The sequence below is a fragment of the Diceros bicornis genome, chromosome 15 (assembly GCF_020826845.1).
Source record: "Diceros bicornis minor isolate mBicDic1 chromosome 15, mDicBic1.mat.cur, whole genome shotgun sequence".
NCBI lineage: Eukaryota > Metazoa > Chordata > Mammalia > Perissodactyla > Rhinocerotidae > Diceros > Diceros bicornis.
The window spans coordinates 26,244,695-26,264,733 of NC_080754.1; the positions used below are offsets into that span (position 1 = coordinate 26,244,695).

General features: G+C 34.9%; 1 protein-coding gene across 6 annotated transcripts in view; it reads right to left on the reverse strand.

Moving 5' to 3' along the window:
- The window catches only part of ZNF148 (zinc finger protein 148), a 115,256-nt gene that overhangs the window by 74,198 nt on the left and 21,019 nt on the right, over window positions 1-20,039 (reverse strand). For 4 of the 6 annotated variants that reach the window (XM_058555957.1, XM_058555958.1, XM_058555960.1 and 1 more), the window contains exons 2-3: window positions 9,103-9,183; window positions 1,355-1,490 (exon numbers count right to left, since the gene is read on the reverse strand). The gene's annotated coding sequence lies outside the window, so the exon portion shown is untranslated. The remainder of the gene's footprint in view (window positions 1-1,354; window positions 1,491-9,102; window positions 9,184-20,039) is intronic. The other 2 variants (XM_058555961.1, XM_058555962.1) reach the window with 2 other exon arrangements.

Genomic DNA, 20,039 nt, shown 5'->3' on the forward strand with positions numbered 1-20,039 from the left:
CAGGCGATCCACTGCGGCGGCCCAGGGTTCGCCAGTTCAGAGTCCGGGCGCGCACCGATGCACTGCTTGTAGAGCCATGCTGTGGCAGCGTCCCATATAAAGTAGAGGAAGATGGGCATGGATGTTAGCTCACGGCCAATCTTCCTCAGCAAAAAGAGAAGGACTGGCATCGGATGTTAGCTCAGGGCTAATCTTCCTCATACACAAAAAAAACCATGATGACTAGTCACAAAACTAGAACTGTCTCAGAACTTGAATAAGCATAATTTCCAAAGTATTGTCCCAGGCCAAGAGTTAATATGTCTTAATAAAAATTATATTGTTAGTCTAAACCAGACAAGTGGAAAGTAAATCTGACACTAACCCTAACGTGACAGACATCTAGCTGTCCTCCCAGAATCTGTTCTCTCCTTCTTGCTCAATAATAAAATATTAAGTGAAACAGATGGCCACCTAGGTAAGACTCATTTCCCAGCCTCCCTTGCAGCCGGTTGTGGTCAGGTGACAAAGTTATAGCCACTGGTATGTGAGTAGAAGTGATATACACAACTCCCCTTAGGAAAAGGAAAGGAAAATGTTCTTCCCTTTTCCTTCTTCCTAGTGGCAGACATGATGGTAACCATCTTGGACCACAAGAGAGAAGCCTCATACTAAGAATGGCAGAGCAAGACGAAGAAGCCTAGATCATGATGACTCTGGAGCCTCCATACAATCTCAAGATTGTTTACATGGACTTTTCAAATAAATATAAATATATTTCTGCCTTTCTAAGCCTCTGTCACAGTAGCCAAGTCTGTATCTAATATAAATGATTACTGAATCATCTACATGACTGCTTCCTTATATCAGTGCAGGCAAACATACATTATGTACAAATGTACAGTAAATAGTATGTTTTTTCACATTTTAAAAATTATATACCAAACACCATTAAATTTGATTAATAGGTCTAATTTTCCCACGTGAAAACAGAGTTTCCCTGGAAATTCTGCAAAATTTAATGTAGATATGTATGTGCCGATAACAGGCAAATGAAAAATGCAATACTCTACTGAGAAAAAGGGTTAAAGAAGAAAACACCTTTCCACTTAAATTTCACAAGATTACGTAATAAGCTACACATATTTTTCTGCACTAAACTTAAAATCTAAAACAATATCATTATTCATCCATTTCCTTTTAACATTGTTTTCTCAAGAAAAAAATTAAATCCCAAGTTTCTTCCAGATATAAATACCAAGATATAAAGAAACTATTACACAAACTCAACATGAAATTCTAGCAGACAAAAAATGATTTCATATTTGAAAAAATTTACTTATTCATGACTATGAAAAATAAGTTTTGAGGTTACCTGAGACTAAGGTAAAAATGAAGACTTCAAGGAAGGGAATGCTGTAGAGTTGAAAAAGAAATCATGGTTGAGTTTCTACCTTTCATAGGCTTCAGAGACCCTCAATACCACCTTAATCACTCACGCCATCCAATTCCTACAAAAAAAAAAAAAAATGGAAAACAACAAACAAAACACATTACTCATGGAGGGAAAAAATACTGTACAAATACAATATGGAGAAACTGGTATGAATAATGAAGTGATCACTCTTTGTAAATAGTAAGCTATGCCTGAATGACCCATGCAATGACTTGTTTTTAAGTCCAAAACTGGAAAAATATAATAGGGTAAGTAGTTACTGTGAAACAACCCTGGCCTTATAAAGAATAATTTGCCTAGACTGGAGTCTACAGCTTCAGAGATATGGGACATTGAAGGAAATTCAGAGGGTTACAGACCTAAAAGAAAAGGAAAACAAAGCTTAAGAAACAACTTAATAACACTATTCATATCTGCTTTGTAAAGTCTATGAAGTGAAGAGAGAAGCAAACACAATACTAGGCCTTACAAATAATAAATAGAACTAGTCACAGTTGCAGCACAGGCTGCAATCTGTACAACTAGTCATGTACAGAATGCATGTGTATTCACAACAGAAAGGATTATAGTTATAAAGTCACATTAAATACCTAGATACAGAAACATAATCATCAAGGTCATCTTTGACAGGAAAAGCTGACAAAGAGATGAGAATAATCATAGGGAGACTATGTACTATATCCAAAAAAATAAAAACAAAGAACATAAGCTATACACAAGAAGAAAACTTCCTGACAGTATTTCTGAGCATAGTAACAAACTAAAGAGTTTATGGAATTTCCTAGCATGAAGGTCTTTAAAAATACTAGACTCCTATCTAGCAAGAATAGCTTGTATATACTCCTTCACAGGAAGCTTGGAGACCAGATGATATATGAAGCATCCTATGATTTTACATCAGTTTTCACAACGGTGCAAAGGCAAGAATAGTCTTTCTCAACTAGAACAAGCTAGTAATAATTCCATCTTTGAACTTCAGAAAGTATAATACTAATTCACTTTTTAAAACATTTCAATATTGCATCCATATTTTTAAAAAATTTAAATTCTAATGGAGCTAGTCACCCCTCAGTACGCCTCCATTTCAGAATTTTCCTGGATATTCCTGCATGTCTATTTTTGCAGATAAACTTTTGCAGATAAATTTACTTATTTTTTCAACAGGATTGTATCATATATAAATGACAGTGAAATGACAACACTAACAATAACTGGGGGGGGCGCATGTCACAATCTAGAGTTACTTCAATATATTATCTAAAATGCCCAGTTTTCAACAATTATGAGATGTACAAAAAAAGGGAAAATGTGACCTAAATTAATGAAAAATAGCAGTCACTACAAATGTTTTCTGAGTAGTCCCAGATATTTAAGCAAAGATTTTAAAACATCTATTATAAATACTTTAAAAGAAGAAAAAGAACTCATCTTTTAAATTTTTTTAATTATGAAAACAGTCAATCAACAAATAAGAGCTTCTCAATAAAGGTACAGAAATTATGTAGAAGAACCACATGGAAATTCTGAAGTTGAAGAATACAGTAACTAAAACAAAAATTTAATAGAAGAGCTCAACAGCAGATTCAAGATGGCAGAAGAAAATCAATGACCTTGAAGACACATCAGTAGAAATTATGTGATCTGAAGAACAGAGAGAAAAAAGGTTGAAGAAAATTGAACAGAGCCTCAGAGACCAACTTACCAACATTTCTGGAGTCCCAGAAGGAGAGATACAGAAGGAAAAAAAATTTTTTTTAATAAAATACCAGCCAAAAACTTCCCAAATTTGATTTTTTTAAAAGAAATCAAATCTAGAGGTCTTAGAAGTTCAATGAATCTCAAGTAGGATAAATACAAAGAGACCCACACCTAGGCACATCATAGTCAAACTGCTGAAAGCAAACACAAAGAGAAAAATCTTGCAAGCACAAAGAGTAAAATTACTCAGTATGTGCAGGAAACCACCAACATGATTAACAGCTGACTTTCAATCAGAAATAAGAGAGGTCAGAAGACGGTGGAATCACATATTCAAAGTGCTGAAAGAAAAAAGCTGTCAATCCAGAAGGCAGCAAAATTATCCCTTAAAAATGGAGGCATAATATACATAGTCTCAGATAAACAACGACTGAGAAAATTTTTTGCTAGCAGACCTGCCTAACAAAAAATACTACAGGAAGTCCATCAAGCTGAAGGGAAATGACACCAGACTCTAATATACAGAAAAAAAAAAGAGCACCAGAAATGGTAGATATGTGGGTCACACTAAAAAACTCTATATTTTTCTCATTTCCTCTCTTATCTTTAAAAGACATAAGAATGTATAAAGCAATGATTTTAACATTGTATTGATAGATTTACAGTATATATATGTAATATTTATAACAACAGTGGCACAATAGAGGAGGGAGAAAATGGAGCTATATTAGAGCCAAGTTTCTGTATTTTACTTATATTGAGTTAGTGTTAATATTAAGCAGACTATTCAAATGCATACTGTAAACCCTACAGCAACTACAAAGAAAATATCTTAAATTATATTTAGTTAAAAAATCAATGGAGTAATTAATATGGCACACTAAAAAATATTTAACACATAAGGAGGCAGTAAAGGAGGCACAGGGAAACAAAAACCTTAAGAGACACAGATAAAACGAATGGCAAAATGGCAGAGGTAAATCCAACCGTATCCATAATTAAATGTGAATGGTCTAAGCAGTCCTATGGAAAGGCAGAGACTGTCAGATTGGACAAAAAAACAAGATTCAACCATATGCTGTCCATAAGAGACACACTTTACATTCAAGACTGAAAGCAAAAAGAAGGGGAAAAAAGGATATACTATGGAAACAGTAACCATAAGAAAGCCAGAGTGGTTATATTAATATTAGACAAAATAGACTTTAAGACCAATATTACTGAAGACATAGAAAGATATTTCATAATGATAAACAGTCAATAAACCAGGAATATATTATAACAATTATAAATGTTTATGTACCTAAAACACAGCCCCAAAATAATGAAGCAATAACTAACATTATTGAAAAGAAAAACAGAAAATTTAACAATTATAGTTGGAGATGTCAATACTCAACTCTAAATAATTGATAGAATAACTAGATAGGAAATTAGAAAAGACACAGAAAACTTCAACCACACTCTATCAACCAACTAGACCCAACTGGCATATACAGAAAACTCCAGCAAACAACAGAATATATAAAGCACACAGACCAAATGCTAGGCCATAAAACAAGTCTCATAAATCTAAAAGGATTGAAGTCATACAAAGCATATTCTCTAACCATAACAGAATTAAATTAGATATCAACTAAATTTAGAAACTGAAAAATCCTCAAGTGCTTAGAAATTAAACTTCACACTTCTAAATAATATACGGGTCAAAAAATAAATTAAAAGAGAAATCAGAGAATATTTTTAACTGAATGAACACAAAAACAAACATCAAAATTTATGGGATGCAGCTAAAGCAGTACATGGAATGAAATTTTTAACTTTAAGTACATATTTGAAAAAAAGAAGAGTCTCAAATCAATAACATGAGTCTCTACCTTAATAAACCAGAAAAAGGACAAACTAAACCCAAAAGCAAGCTAAAAAAAGAGAATAATAAGGATTAGAGCAGAAATTAATGAAACAAAACAGAAAAATAGAGAAGAACTTGATTCTTTAAAAAAGATCAACAAAATTTACAAACTTTTAGGTAGACTGACCAAGAACAAAGAGAAAAAAACACAAATTACCAAAATCAGCAATGAAAGATGGGACACTATCACTGACACCAAAAACCTTACAAGAATTATAAGGGAAGGAATATTATAAACAAATTTATGCCAACAAATTAGACAACTTCTATGAAATGGACAAATTCCTAAAAAGACATATATTATCAAAACTGACTAAACAGGAAATAGAAAAATCTAAATATAACAAATACACAAACTGAAGAGTATTTTAAAATCTTCCTACAAAGACCAGGCCCAAATGGCCTCACGGATGAATTCCATCAAATATTTAAGAAAGAAATACCAATTCTTCACAAACTCCTTCACAAAACAGACAATGACAACACATTTTACAACACAATCTATGAAGCTAGAGTTACCTTGATACCAAAGTCAGACAAACACACCACATTAAAACTATACACCAATGTCTCTCATAAACATAGATACAAAAATCCTTACAAAATATTAGCAATCTGAATCTAGCAACACATAAAATGGCCTATACACTATGACCAAGTAGGATTTATCCTACGAATGCAAAGGTAGTTTAACATCTGAAAAGCAATTAATGTAATAACATATCATATGAAGAGAATAAAGGATAAAGCCACATTGTTATCTCAATAGACACAGAAAAGAGTATCTGACAAAATTCAACACCCATTCATGATAAAAACTCTCAACAAACCAAGACTAGAAGAGAATGTCCTGAACCTGATAAAAGGTATCAACAAAAAACCCACAACTAACATCACACTTCTTGGTTAAACACTGAATGCTTTCCTCTTGAAAATCAGGATGCCCGTTTTCACCACTTCTATTCAACATTGTACTTAAGGTTCTAGCTAGTAAAATAAAGCAGGCAAAAATAAAACAACTAAAGGCATCCAGATTAGAAAAGAAGAAACAAAACCGTCTTTATTCTCTAGTGATATGATGCCGTATGTAGAAATTTCCCAATGGATCCACAAAAAGCTACGAGAATAAACGAGTTCAGCAAGGTCACAGATATTAAATCAATAAACAAAAATCAATTTTATTTCTATAATGGAATGACAGCTTTATATCATATCTTCCCATCAAAAATTTGAATTGATCCAAATTTTTCTTATCCCTCAGCAGTTTCAAAATTTTCTTCAAGTAGATTGCTACCAGACATTTTATCTTTTTAGTTGTTATTGTTAACGTACACCTTTTCTTCCTTTATTAGTCCTAATGTCTATTATTTGTATAAAAAAATTATTTATGTATATTAACTTTATAAGCAGTTTCTTTACTGAATTCTCTTAATACTATTTGTTTTGTTAGTGCTGTCGAGTCAATTCTGACTCCTAGCAACCCTGTGTACAGCATAGCAGGACTCTGTCTGGTCTTGTTGTGCCATCCTCTCACCTTCTGGCGCTCTATCAGACAATGCTCCACTGCTGTTAACAGGGTTAACAGGTGGCCAATTTTTTTGAAAGTGGGTGGCCAGCTCCTTCTTCCTAGTCTGTCTAGTCTGAAAACTCCGCTGAAATCTGTCCACCACGGGTGACCCTGCTGGAATTGGAAATGCCGGAGGCATAGCTTTCAGCACCACAGCAACAGCAGCCAACACAGTATGACAACCAAGAGATGGGTGCTGCGGTTCCCTGACCAGGAAACGAACTTTCGTCACAGTGGTGAGAGCACTGAATCTTAACCACTAGACCGTCAGTACAAAAACAGGCAAGCAGATGAATTAAACAGAACTGATTTCAGAAACAAGCCCCCCCCAAAACATGGAAATTTAGTATATGATAAATGTGACATTTCAAACATGTAAAAAAGAAATGCATCATTCAATAATTGGAATGGGGACAACTGGTTAGTCATCTGGAAGAAAGTAAAGCTGGATCTCTACATTTATTGCTTATACCAAATATATTCAAAATAAATCAAGATTTTAAACAATTTAAGCCATAAAAAGTAATATAAAACCTGCAAAACTTTTTTCAAGTACCATAGTTCACCGAATATAAAACTACCAATCTTAAGACATGAAACTATTTTATGTGTCACTAAGAAAGAAAATAATGTCAAACTATGACGAGTCAGCGATTTATGTCATTCAGAGATTTTATAACGTGGAGGAAAAAGTGAGTCCTACAATCAATGGTGAACATCTTTTAAACCTTACACAGAAACCCACCCTCACCCCAGCCACGAAGAAAAAGATCACTAAATTCAACCACAAAAAATTAAAACTTCTAGGGGGTGGCCCGGTGGCGCAAGCGGTTAGGTGCTCATGCTCCGCTGCGGCGCCCCGGGGTTCACCGGTTCGGATTCTGGGCGCGCACTAATGCACTGCTTAGCAAGCCATGCTGTGGTGGCGTCCCACATAAAGTGGAGGAAGATGGGCACAGATGTTAGCCCAGGGCCAGTCTTCCTCAGCAAAAAAAAAAAAAAAAAAAAGAGGAGGATTGACAGATGTTAGCACAGGGCTGATCTTCCTCACCAAAAAAAAAAATTAAAACTTCTATAAGGCAAAAACAAAAACAAAATTGAAATAAGCAAAAATTGAGTGAAAGTAGTTTGCCTAACAAATGACACGGGCTCAAGCACATGATCAAAAAGATCACTGAAAATATACATATGGCCAGTAATCATGGAAAAAATGCTCAAATTCACCGATAATGAAATTTTGAAAAGTAACACTAAACGACAAAAAACTGACAAATATTAAAGAGTTTGACACTAGCTACTGTTGTCAAACAGATAAAGAAATTCTCATTTTCCTAGACTACTGATATGGGTGCAATCTTTTTAGTTAGGCAGTTCATCCACCAAATTATTGAATGTACACACTTTTTGGCCCAACAATTTTTCCCTTAGGAATTTATACTGCAGATATGTTTTAAAATATGTGCAAAGATGTATCCAAGAATATTCATTACACTGCCATTTATTACAGCAAAAAATACACTAACAACCTAAATATCCATAAATAGGTGGCTAGTTAAAATAATTATGTACATCCAAATATTGGAATACTACAAAGAACGAAATGAGAAGGAACAATATGCAAAGATATAGAAGTTAACAACAAAAAGACATGTTGCTAAACAATATGTATGGTGTGATCTCATTTGTGTAAAGATTATGTAAACACAGGTATACATACAAATGCTTGCATATGTAAAGAAAACGTCTGCAAGGACACACACATACATACACACACACACAAATGTTAATAGTGAACGGGAATGGGGAAAGCCTTTTTTTCACCTTCTACTTAAGTGTGTACTCCTCTTATAATAAACCTGGGTGAGGACTGAGAAATATTCAACAGGACAATTACCAAAAAATATGGAAAGAGAAGGAAATCTTAAAATATGCCCACTAAAACCGCTAATATTTTCACATTGTCATTTTAAAAGAATTCTCAAACAAGTAAAATTTACAAGAAACTTGAGAATTTTTATGATCATTAATTGACAGCAGAATATGTGCCACTGACAGATATGTAAATACTCTGAAAACTGTTAAATATTTAATTTTCTTTCACTTTGTTTGAAAGATAAAAGCACAAGTCTCATATATCTACCAACATAGGTCAACAAGAAAGGATCACCTGTCTTCCTAAAATAAGGCAACTGGGGCCTAAAAAAGAGACATGCAAGTAATCTAGTTAAGTGACAAGAAAATGGTCTTCACTCTATAAAACTAAAAACATTAATTCTTTTCAATGTATGGATGTTTATATCTATACACAGTGATATCATACTATGTATATGTAATAGTCATGCTATATATAAGGCGGAATAAAAGGAAAACGGGATTATCCAGTAAATGCAGAATACCACCCAACAATTTTGATAGGTGTGCTCATGTTCAAGCACATAGGCATCTATCACAGGTAAAAATTAAAGATTCAGTGAAACAGTGTTAGATTACCTCTATAAAATATGTCAGGCAAATGCCCATCCCGCCAGATCACTTGGCTGAATTTCCAAGCTGTTGATTCCTCCCTCTATCCTACAAAAGTACAAAAATACAGGTTATCCCCCCCAAAAAATCAAGATTAGACATATTCTTAAGTCAGGTAAAATAGTTACATCAAATGTGCTAAATCTAACAAAATTCCATGGTAGACACTGTTGGATTAAATAAAATTAGTAGCAATTAACACTTAGTTCAACCACAATGACCCTCAGTGCTAAATGGTATGACAGAGATAAGAAAAGACCCAGACACTAACCGGACTTTTTCAAATTTAACTTCTAGTTGAGAATTAAGGTTTCTTTAAAATCAGGGCAATAACCTAGAATTATCTTAAACAACTTAAAATAGGAAGGAGGGCACAAAATGTATTTCATTAAAATCATATGTTGATACTCTCTATTACTCAAATAGTACTATTTCCTGATGAAATCCCACAGAACACTTCCGTTAGCCCAGAAGTCTAAATATATTAAGAATACAGTTTCTGAAAATACGAAAATATTAAGTATTTAAAATTTTCAAGGCAAAGGTATTTATTTAATAAGGCTAAAATGGTCCATAGATATTTTTTAAATGTCATGCTGTAATTAACCTTTCAGCAGAGACTAGTACAGAACATTAACACCTCATATTGGTATTGCATTGATATTGGACAACATCATTTTCTTCGTGTAACTGGGATATTTTTTCCTGGTATATGAAATGAAAGTAATGAAGATTGAAAGCTGAAATTTTATTAGAAAAAAAGAATAGGCCAAATATAATTTTTTGTTCAGAAATAATAAAGTATTTTATGTAACAGTCCTAACACATTTTTAGGGCTCAATAAATATCCTGCAAATCAAGAAAAGCTTAAATGTAAAAGCAGAACAATTAAAGAAACTTTAAATCTTAACAAAAAACCAAGTATATTAATTCAAAGCTGTGTTTATATAATTTTAACAAGGGATTACAAAAACTACATCCTTTCTGATAATTCAGCATTTTCCAGTCCTTAACCAGTCAGTAGCTTTGTTGCAAAACTAGTTACAAACAAAAAATCTATTTTAAAATAATTTATTTCTACTAAGCTCTTAATTGCCTCAAAGTCTGGTTCCCAAACATTCAAAAGAGCAAATATGCCATTCCTCTCAATTACGTAAAAGTATTTTTAAATATCTATTTCTATGGTGATAGTATAAAAAAAGATAATAAAAGCTGCAAAACTCCACTATTATGGCAGACATTAAAAACAGGTAAAGTGAGGGCCGGCCCTGTGGCTTAGCGGTTAAGTGAGCGCGCTCCGCTACTGGCGGCCCGAGTTCGGATCCCGGGCGTGCACCGACGCACCGCTTCTCCGGCCATGCTGAAGCCGCGTCCCACGTACAGCAACTAGAAGGATGTGCAGCTATGACATACAACTATCTACTGGGGCTTTGGGGGAAAAATAAATAAATAAATTAAAAAAAAAAAAAAACAGTTAAAGTGAACCTGTATCTGCACTACACTACTATTCACTATTCTATGTTCTTTACTGTAATCAATTTGTAGAATTTCTAACAGAGCCACAGGAATAGAGTAAAGTTGAACAGAAAAAGAATGGCAAAGTCTATATACAGGACAGGAAACAAAATGTCTTCAAATTATACATTTTAGTATTACATTATGAATCTTTTTTAAAGTTAATTTGATACATCTAGTCCACAATCAAGACAATATTACATATGCCATCACATAATATGGTAACATCTACAGACTGGACAAATGCTTCTGAAATGTTAATATTCTGTTGAAAACATTTTCACAAAAAGCCTACTCACCTTCTTGCATCACTTTTTATTGAAAGCCCTAAATTAAGGCTGTTATACATCAAAGAATATAACCAGATATGTTAAGAGAGAAAGAAACAAAAACAAATAGTGAAGCAAGAAGAAAAGGCAACATGCCTCTCTCCCACATACAGACCCTCCCCCACACGCACAAAATCATACAACCTCAAAGTCTCAATCTATAAACAGAAATTCTGGAATATCTTTCCCATCATAACCTTTCCGCTCCATGGCAACCCACAATTTCCCCTAACTCACCTGCCACATAACCTCTGTTTTTGGAACCCTAATTAATTTAGCGTCATCTACCAATTTCATTTCTCCTTCCAAGTCTCTATCCCTCTGTCTTCTCTCCCACTCTTCTCCACCAAGAATGGGGAGAAGAAAAGAACCTACCAAGTTAGAAACTAAGACCCTGTAAGTACAAAAAGAAAGGTATGAAGGTACTTGGACAACCACCCAATGGTCAGTTAAGATCTTCCCCTTTCCCCGCCCCACTCTCCTTCTTCAGGAGTTAGCGAATATTCCTGCTTAGCAATTCCTCTAATTGAAGACTTTACTGACTAATTATTCTCTGATTATAATCACTTATGCAGATATAAACAGTCAGTTAAGACTAAAAATATATATTAAGAAAGAAAATAAATGAAATATTTTGCCGGGACCATTAGCTACCGTCCTTCCATTATTCAGTTTTGATAGACTGGCAGTAGTCCAATATATTTACCAGCAGGTGGTCTGATTCATTAAGCCAACATTTTTGCCATTGAGTCCACATTTTTGATTACCTGATATGTACGTAAAACATACTATCTAAGACTCCTAGACATGCATAGTCTCCATCCAGAGAAGTTCATAATTTCGCGAGGATGGTACACACACAACAAATAACACTCGTGATGAAAACATAAGTGCTATAATTGAAGTTTAAGCAATTTATTATAGAAAAATCAAAGCAGGGAGTAATTAATTCTCCCTTTGCTACCGTTCCAAAAGAAAAGGAAGAATTGACCTTTTTTTTTTTTATTGCAGTAACATTGGTTTGTAACACTGTATAAATTTCAGCCATCATCATTATAGTCTATTTCTGCATTGATTACATCATGTTCACCACCCAAATACTAATTACAGTCCATCACCGCACACATGTGCCTAATAAGCCCTTTTTCCCCCCTCCCTCCCCTCCTCCCCTCTAGTAACCACCAATCCAATCTCTGTCTCTATGTGATTATTTATTGTTTTTATCTTCTACTTATGGGTGAGATCATACAGTATTTGACCTTCTCCCTCTGATTTATTTCTTTTAGCATAATACCCTCAATGTCCATTCATGTTGTCACAAATGGCTGGATTTCATTGTTTCTTATGGCTGAGTAGTATTCCATTGTGCATATATCCCACATCTTCTTCATCCATTTGTCCCTTGATGGGCACTTAGGTTGCTTAGAAGTGACCTTTTAATGCTGATTTTACATTCAAGAATGCTAAGTAGTGTTTGCTTGGCTAAGTTTGCTTAGTAGTGTTCCTAGGACTTTACAAGTATTAATTCACTTAATCCAAACAACAAACCTATGAGATTGGTGCTATTATTATTCACATTTTACAGAAGAGAAAACTGAAGGTTAAGTAACTTACCAAAGGTTATAAAACTAGTAGGTGGCAGAACTAAAGTTCTTATAATGGTCTACAAGGCCCTCCACAATCTATTGTGCTATCCCTGTACCACCGCCCCCACCCCCATCTCATCTTTCAGATCTAATCTTCTATACTCTCCCCCTTGCTCACTTCACTCTGACATTCTCACACACTGACCTGACCTCCTTATCTTCTAACACGCTACCGCCTTAGGGCCTACTGTGCGGGTGGTTCCTAGGCCTGAAACACTCTTCCCCCAGAGATCCTCATAACTAAATCCCTTACCTACTTCATGTCTTTGCTCAATTATTAACTTGTTAATGAGGCTCTTTCCTGCCATTCTATTTAAAATTATAACCTGCCCCCACATACATTCACCCAATCCTCCTTTCATCTGTTATACATTTTTCATTGTACTTATCACCTCTTAACATATTATGTAACCTACTTATTCATGATGTTTACAGTTTTCCTGCCCCCAACTATAAGCTCCACAAGGGCAGGAATTCTTGTTTTGTTCATAGATACATCTCAAGTGCCTAAAACAGTGCTTGCACATAGTAGATACTTAATATTTTTTAAATGATTAAAGCTGAACTCCAACCCAGGAAATCAAGCTCTAGAAGCTTAACCACCACACAACACTCTCTCTCAATTATGGAATCACAGATAGCAAAACTAAGGCATCTAGAGAAGTCACATTATCCTAATGAAACAGTGTAACCCAGTATCAAAACCAGCCTATTGGGGTTTTGGCGACATTTCCCTTCAGCTTGGAAATTTCCCTAAAAAGGCTTAAAGGTCTTAACAACAAAGAGGTCCAATCTACTGATGAGTCTACCGTAAACTTTACAAAACACTGTATCAAATGGAAAACGATAATTCTCAGCAATGTAAAGAATAGTTGAACCCTACCTAACATAATTCCCAGTCTTTGTTTTAAAAGAATGCTAATAACAAATTTCAGAAGTACACTGTTAGAAAAACTACAAAAACTGCATGGACTTTACAATAAATAAGAAGAGCTTCTTTAGTTTTTTCAAATATTTCATATGCTTCATCTTTGGTTCTAAGAACCTAGACAACTTCTTTCTCATAAAGTATTTTCAAAGTTTATCTTTATGTCATTTGCAGGGCACACTTTCAGTCTACCAAAGTATGTTTCAAATGTCATCTTTGCCTAGAAAAGTAAGATTGCAAAAGATGAGGTTTTATGAATAACTGTCTCAAAATCCAGATAAGAATGTGTTAGCAGAAGAAATCCCCACAAAAATTGTCAAGAATATGAATTTCTAACTCCATAAATAAAATTTAATATAAAAATGAATCTAATCAAAACTTAACCATTTCATAATTATTTCATTATACCATGTACCTTAATGTTACTTTCCAATATGACCATTCTAGAAAAGCTATTCACTGATAAAGAATATAGTTCTTGGTTAACTAAGATTATCTTTTTTAAAGCCCCATTTTTAAAGTTTCATTGAAATGTCTATGCTTACAAATGTTTAACTGTTTATGCTCCCATAAGCACTGCCTAATAAAAAGGCTACCTCTGCCCTTTAAATGCAGTCAAGAAAAGCCCAAAGCAATGGAAGAATAAATCACAGCAAACACGGGCCTAAGAATCTGAAATGAAAAACGCTTCAAGTCTTTTAGCATCTTTTAACTAGATCATGTTTTAAGTAATTAGTCAAGTTCTACTTTTACCTTAGTTCTTACTTTTGTGATTTAATGATGCTTTCTGAATGATGTTTTAAAAAAGGTAAAGAAAAAAGCTTGTTCCAGGCAAGAGATTTCTATGAATACGGTTAGAATTTCTATTCAGTAACAAAGCACAGACAAACGTGTTCTTTTCATTTACACTAACGGCTTTGAAAATTAAAGTTATTAGAACTTTATCTGAATGATGGTCTAATGGTATACTTTTCATGACAAGATCTATCCCAAGGAGGAATGACAGCCCAACAAATTCAAACCAACCACCCCAGAAACTGCCCTACCCAGGTCTTTCTGGAACCATTTTCCATTTCTAGTTTCACCAAAAATCAAGCCAAAATCTTATAAATTTCACAATTAATGTAGTTAATCCACTTAGTTGAGAAAGAAAATCCTACAAAGGAGTAATCAAATTCTTAAAAACAGTTGATGAAAGTAAGTAAAATAAAGCCACCAACTGAAAATTTCACCTGCCCTTGACCTTTTCAAATCACTTAACCAGTAAACATTTGTCAAACAAGAAACCAACTGTCCACCCACATTAGAAAACACAACAGTAAGTATTTTTATAAACTCCTTAAGACTATAAACCACTAACTAGATAGAAGTAACCTTTAAATCACCTATCGAGGGGAGACACCTCCCCAAAACTAATCCTATCACAGTGGGGATATAAACTATCAAGCAACTACGTAATCCGTCCCCAAATTTACTAATAGAAATTAGTTTTTAAGATTAGTGAGCCACTAAAATCAAGGAAAAGCTGCCTTATTTTTACATGAATTTTTACCGAATACACATTAACTGTGTAAATAATTGTAAAATACTTTGTCCTATGATCATCAAGATCACTCAGGCAAATTTTCAAATGATCTCCTCAAAGATGACACAAGCATACTCTGATAAAGTACTTCACACAGTTTACGAAGTGCTTTCACATGTCACATTTCATTTGACCTCCTACAACTACCTGGGCAGGTATTATTGTTTGTCTCTTTTCTATAGATGATGAAACTGAGGTTCAAAAGATTAAGTACCCAAGGCTACACAACACCTAAGTGTCAAGGCAAACACTTCAACCAGATCCTCTATCTCCTAATAAATGCCTATTCTAACTTAGCACCACAGGAAAGGGTCATTCCCAATTTAAAATATATTTAATGTTACTCTTAGCAATGTCCTGGGAGTCAAAAAAAAAATAAACATCTTTGAAGTTTAAGTATAACATCAATGAACATAAAATGTGAAATTAAAATGCTATCTACAATAATAGTTATGATGTAAATAAACAGAGAAAATTAAATTCATCTGATGTTTATAACACAAAAATTATTCTACTGTAATAACAAAAGGAACCCTAGAAAAGATTATAGGAATACCCATTTAAAAAGTAAAGGTTAGGGCCAGCCTGGTGGCGTAGCGGTTAAGTGCATGTGCTCCACTGCGGCGGCCCGGGGTTCACCCGTTCAGATCCTGGGCGCGCACCGACACACCACTTGTCAAGCCATGCTGTGGCGGCATCCCACATAAAGTAGAGGAAGATGGGCACAGATGTTAGCCCAGGGCCAATCTTCCTGGGCAAAAAGAAGAGGATTGGCATCGGATGTTAGTGCAGGGCTGATCTTCCTCACAAAAAAAAATTAAAGGTTAACTATTTAAATTTGATTTTTTATAATGGTAATTCTTTGTGAACAAAAATATACTGTTAAAATATTATTAAAAGTCAAAGACAACAAGAGGGAACTGGAATTATTTTAATATAAAATATAATTAAGTACTCTCATTTAAAAACTTGCAAATAGTCCATAAAAAGCCAGTTTATCTTTTGACAATTTTCACCTTATTCAATACCAGAGTCAATCACTCTCATCTCCTCCGTCTAGAACACATGCCCAGAATTACACTAGGCACTAGACACAATGTAGAGGTGTGACCACACATAAAAGAAACGGTTTTTAATCTGATGAGGAAACTGAAATTTGCCATCAGAGTCAATCAGAGAATATCTCAAGAAGTGGCTGCAAAGGAGTCCAGTGATTTCTCCATAATTGCAATAACTGTATTAAGCTTGAACAATTCATGAAATATGTTTGTAGTGAGATTATTTTTCACATAGTAGAAATCGATTTAACAAGTTAACTCATTTAGAAACACTAGCTTCTACTAATGTAGAATGGACATTTTCTTATTTGGGGCTAATTTATTCCATTATAAAACTAGAGAATGTAGAAGCAGGACATTTTATCTTTCCTTTTCAATCTATGAATTAGAAATAGATTAAATTGGCTGCATAATACATGATTTTCAGTACTGTTTTGAAAAACGTTTATTAATATTAAAATACTATTACATATTACTGGAATTATTGAACATCTTAAATACAAATAATCTATTAAACAAACCTATCTTTAAAGAAAATATCCAGAATTCATAACCTCATTTTAATTAACTAGATATCAAAATTCTGTTTATGTGATAGATGCCTAGCAAACAGCATGCATCTATTCCTTGACACTCTCTTGAACTGGTTATAACTGACCTCCCAAAAACTCCCAAGGTGTCCAACACTGTAGTCTGTAACTGAAGCAAACATCTATATAGTGCTTAAAAGTTCACAAAGCACATATCCATATACCACTATCTTCAAAGCTGAAATAACCCACTAGATGGAGATGATGCAGGTTCACAAAAATTAAGGGACTTGAACTTCCAGTCTAGATAAGATGGCATAGATCTGTTTTTCCCTGCCCCTCTTCACTAAGCACAACTATAAACCATGGAAATAACACAAGAGACAACCAAAGAAAAACTCTGAAAAGTGGTAAGAAGGCAGCGAACCAGTTTGGGACTCCAGTACTGGAGAAACCAAAGAGCAGTGGGGTGTTTTTCGTCCCCACACCCAACAGAAAAAGGCAACCCAGACTGGTATTTCCCGACCCAATTTAGCAACAGAAGGTAGACCAGAGAGTCACATTCCTCCCCCAAATTAAATGGGAATCTCTCTGCAATATCAAGCGAGGGAGATCAACCAGGAGCCTAGCCAACAACAAAGACCAAGGGAAGCAACTCTTCCTTCCCCACCTGACCTGAGACTCCTGTTTTCTACCTAGAGGCAAGTGGGCAAAACTGAGGGACCCAGACAGAGCAAGCAGCTCTGTTGGAGCCAAGACTCTCCTCTCTCACCCAGAGACACAAGACAGGGAAGAATGGGGGGTGGGGAGGGAGGAACACCAGTAGGAGGATCCCACCACAATCCTCTCCCATCAAAAGACATCCCAAGCCAAGAAGCTTGGCATGGGAAAATCCCTTCTGCACCTCAGACAGCACCAACAAGGACCAGTGGGAGCCCAGTCAGCATCAGACAAATCAAGTTGACCACAAAGGCTCTGAAAAGAACTGCCATTAGAATCACAGCCCACAAAAGTGGGCCAAGATCTGTATGTTAAACCTGACTGTCTGCTAAAATAAAAAGTGTAAATATGGTCCAGAGGCTCCTAACATTAATAGATAACATAGAAAATGACCCAAGAAAATCACAACATGAGTGAGAAAAGATAACCAACTAAGGCCAAAACAGAGATGAATCAGATGTTGGAATTATTTGACAAGGATTTTAAAGCAAACATAATAAAAGTGTTTCAGCAATCAACTTTAAATTCTCCTGAAAAAAGTGAAAAAATAAAAAATCTCAGCAAAGGAACAGAAGTTATAAAAAAGAAGCAAAAGAAAATTATAGAACTAAAAAATACAACAGAAAATTTTAAAACTCACTGGATAGGCTCAGTACAAACACGGAGATGATAGGGAAGAGAATCCTTGAACTTGAGGACAGAAAACTAGAATTCACCCAATCTAAACAACAGAGAGAAAACAGACTGAAGAAAAGTTAACAGAGTCTTGGGGAACTGTGGAGCAATAACAAAAGATCCAACATTCATGTCAATGAAGGCCCAAAAAGAAAGGAGACAGAGAGATGGCCTGACACAGTATTTAAAGAAACGATGGCTAAAAACTTCTCAAATGTGGCAAATACAAACTCGCAGATCCCAAAAAGTGAGCAAACTCAAAACAGGATAAACCCAAAGAAATTTTACACCAAGACATCATAATTAAACATTCAAAAACTAAAGACAAAGAAAGAACTTTGAAGATAGCCAGACAGAAATGATATATTACCTATAATGATACAACAATTCAAATGACACCAGATTTCTCATCTGAAACCATAGAGGCCAAAAAAAAAGGGGCAAAGTATTTTTTGAATACTAGGAAAAAAGAACTGCCAACCAAGAATTCTATACCCAGTGTAATTACTCCTCTGGAACGCTCTTAGTCCATTAGGGCTGCTATAACAAAATACCACAGAATGAGCAGCTTATAAATAACAGAAATTTACTTCTCACAGTTCTAGAAGGCTGGAAGTCCAAGATCAGGGTGCCAGCATGGTCAGGTAAGGGCCCTCTTCCAGGTTGCAGACTTCTCTTTGTATCCTCACACAGCAGAAAAGGGGTAAGGGAGCTCTCTAGGGCCTCTTTTATAACAGCATTGATCCCATTTCTGAGGGCTCCCCGCTCATGACCTAATAACCTCCCAAAGACTTCAACTCCTAATACCATCACATTGGGCATTAGGATTTCAACATATGAATTTTAGGGGAATACATTCAGACCACAGCAAGGGACAATGGGAAAAATTTTAAAAGCATTCTCGAAAGAAGACAAACTAAAAGAATGTGTCACTAGCAGCTCTACCCATAAAGACTGGCTGAAGAAAATTTTCCAAACAACAGGAAGAACAGAAATATAGGTATACACAAAAGACTAACTTTTCCATCATTAATTTTATAGATCATACTTGATGACCAAAACAAAAATTATAACACTATCTGATACTCAAGACAATTATATTTAAAAGTTGAGAAGATAAAAGGTAAAATGGAAGTGAAGTTTCCACACTTCAGTCGAAGCAGTAAAATGTTGATACCAACAGACTGTTATAAGTCACATATGCATACTGTAATAACTACAACCACCACTATAAAAACTACACAAGACAGACTCAAGAATATTATAAATAAATCTTTTACAAATTATAAAAGATGAAATCCAAAAATAGGTTCTAGTAATCTACAGGGAGGTAAGAAAAGAGAAACAAAAAACGAAAAGCTAAGAAAAACAAAAACCAAATAATAAAATGGCAGACTTAAGTGCTATATATCAATAATTACCTTAAATGCAGATGGTCTAAATAAAACAATTAAAAGACAGACTGGCAGGGGACCGGCCTGCTGGCGTAGTGGTTAAGTTCCCATGCTCCACTTCGGCGGCCCGGGGTTCCCTGGTTCAGATCCTGGGTGCGGAGCCACACACTGCTCATCAAGCCATGCTGAGGCGGCATCCTACACAGAGTAACTAGAAGGATGTACAGCTATGACATACACGTATCTACTGGGGCTTTGGGGAGAAAAAAAGGAAAAAAGGAAGACTGGCAACAGATGTTAGCTCAGGGCCAATATTCCTCAAAAAAAAAAAAAAGTATAAGACTTGCACACTGAAAACAACAAAATATCACTGAAAGAAATTAACAAAGACCCAAAGCAATAGAAAGACATCTGGTGTGCATGGATGGGAAAATTTCATATTGTTAAGACGAAAATATTTCACCAAATTGATCTACAGATTCAACAAATCCCAACAGTTGTTTTCGCAGAAATGACAAACTAAT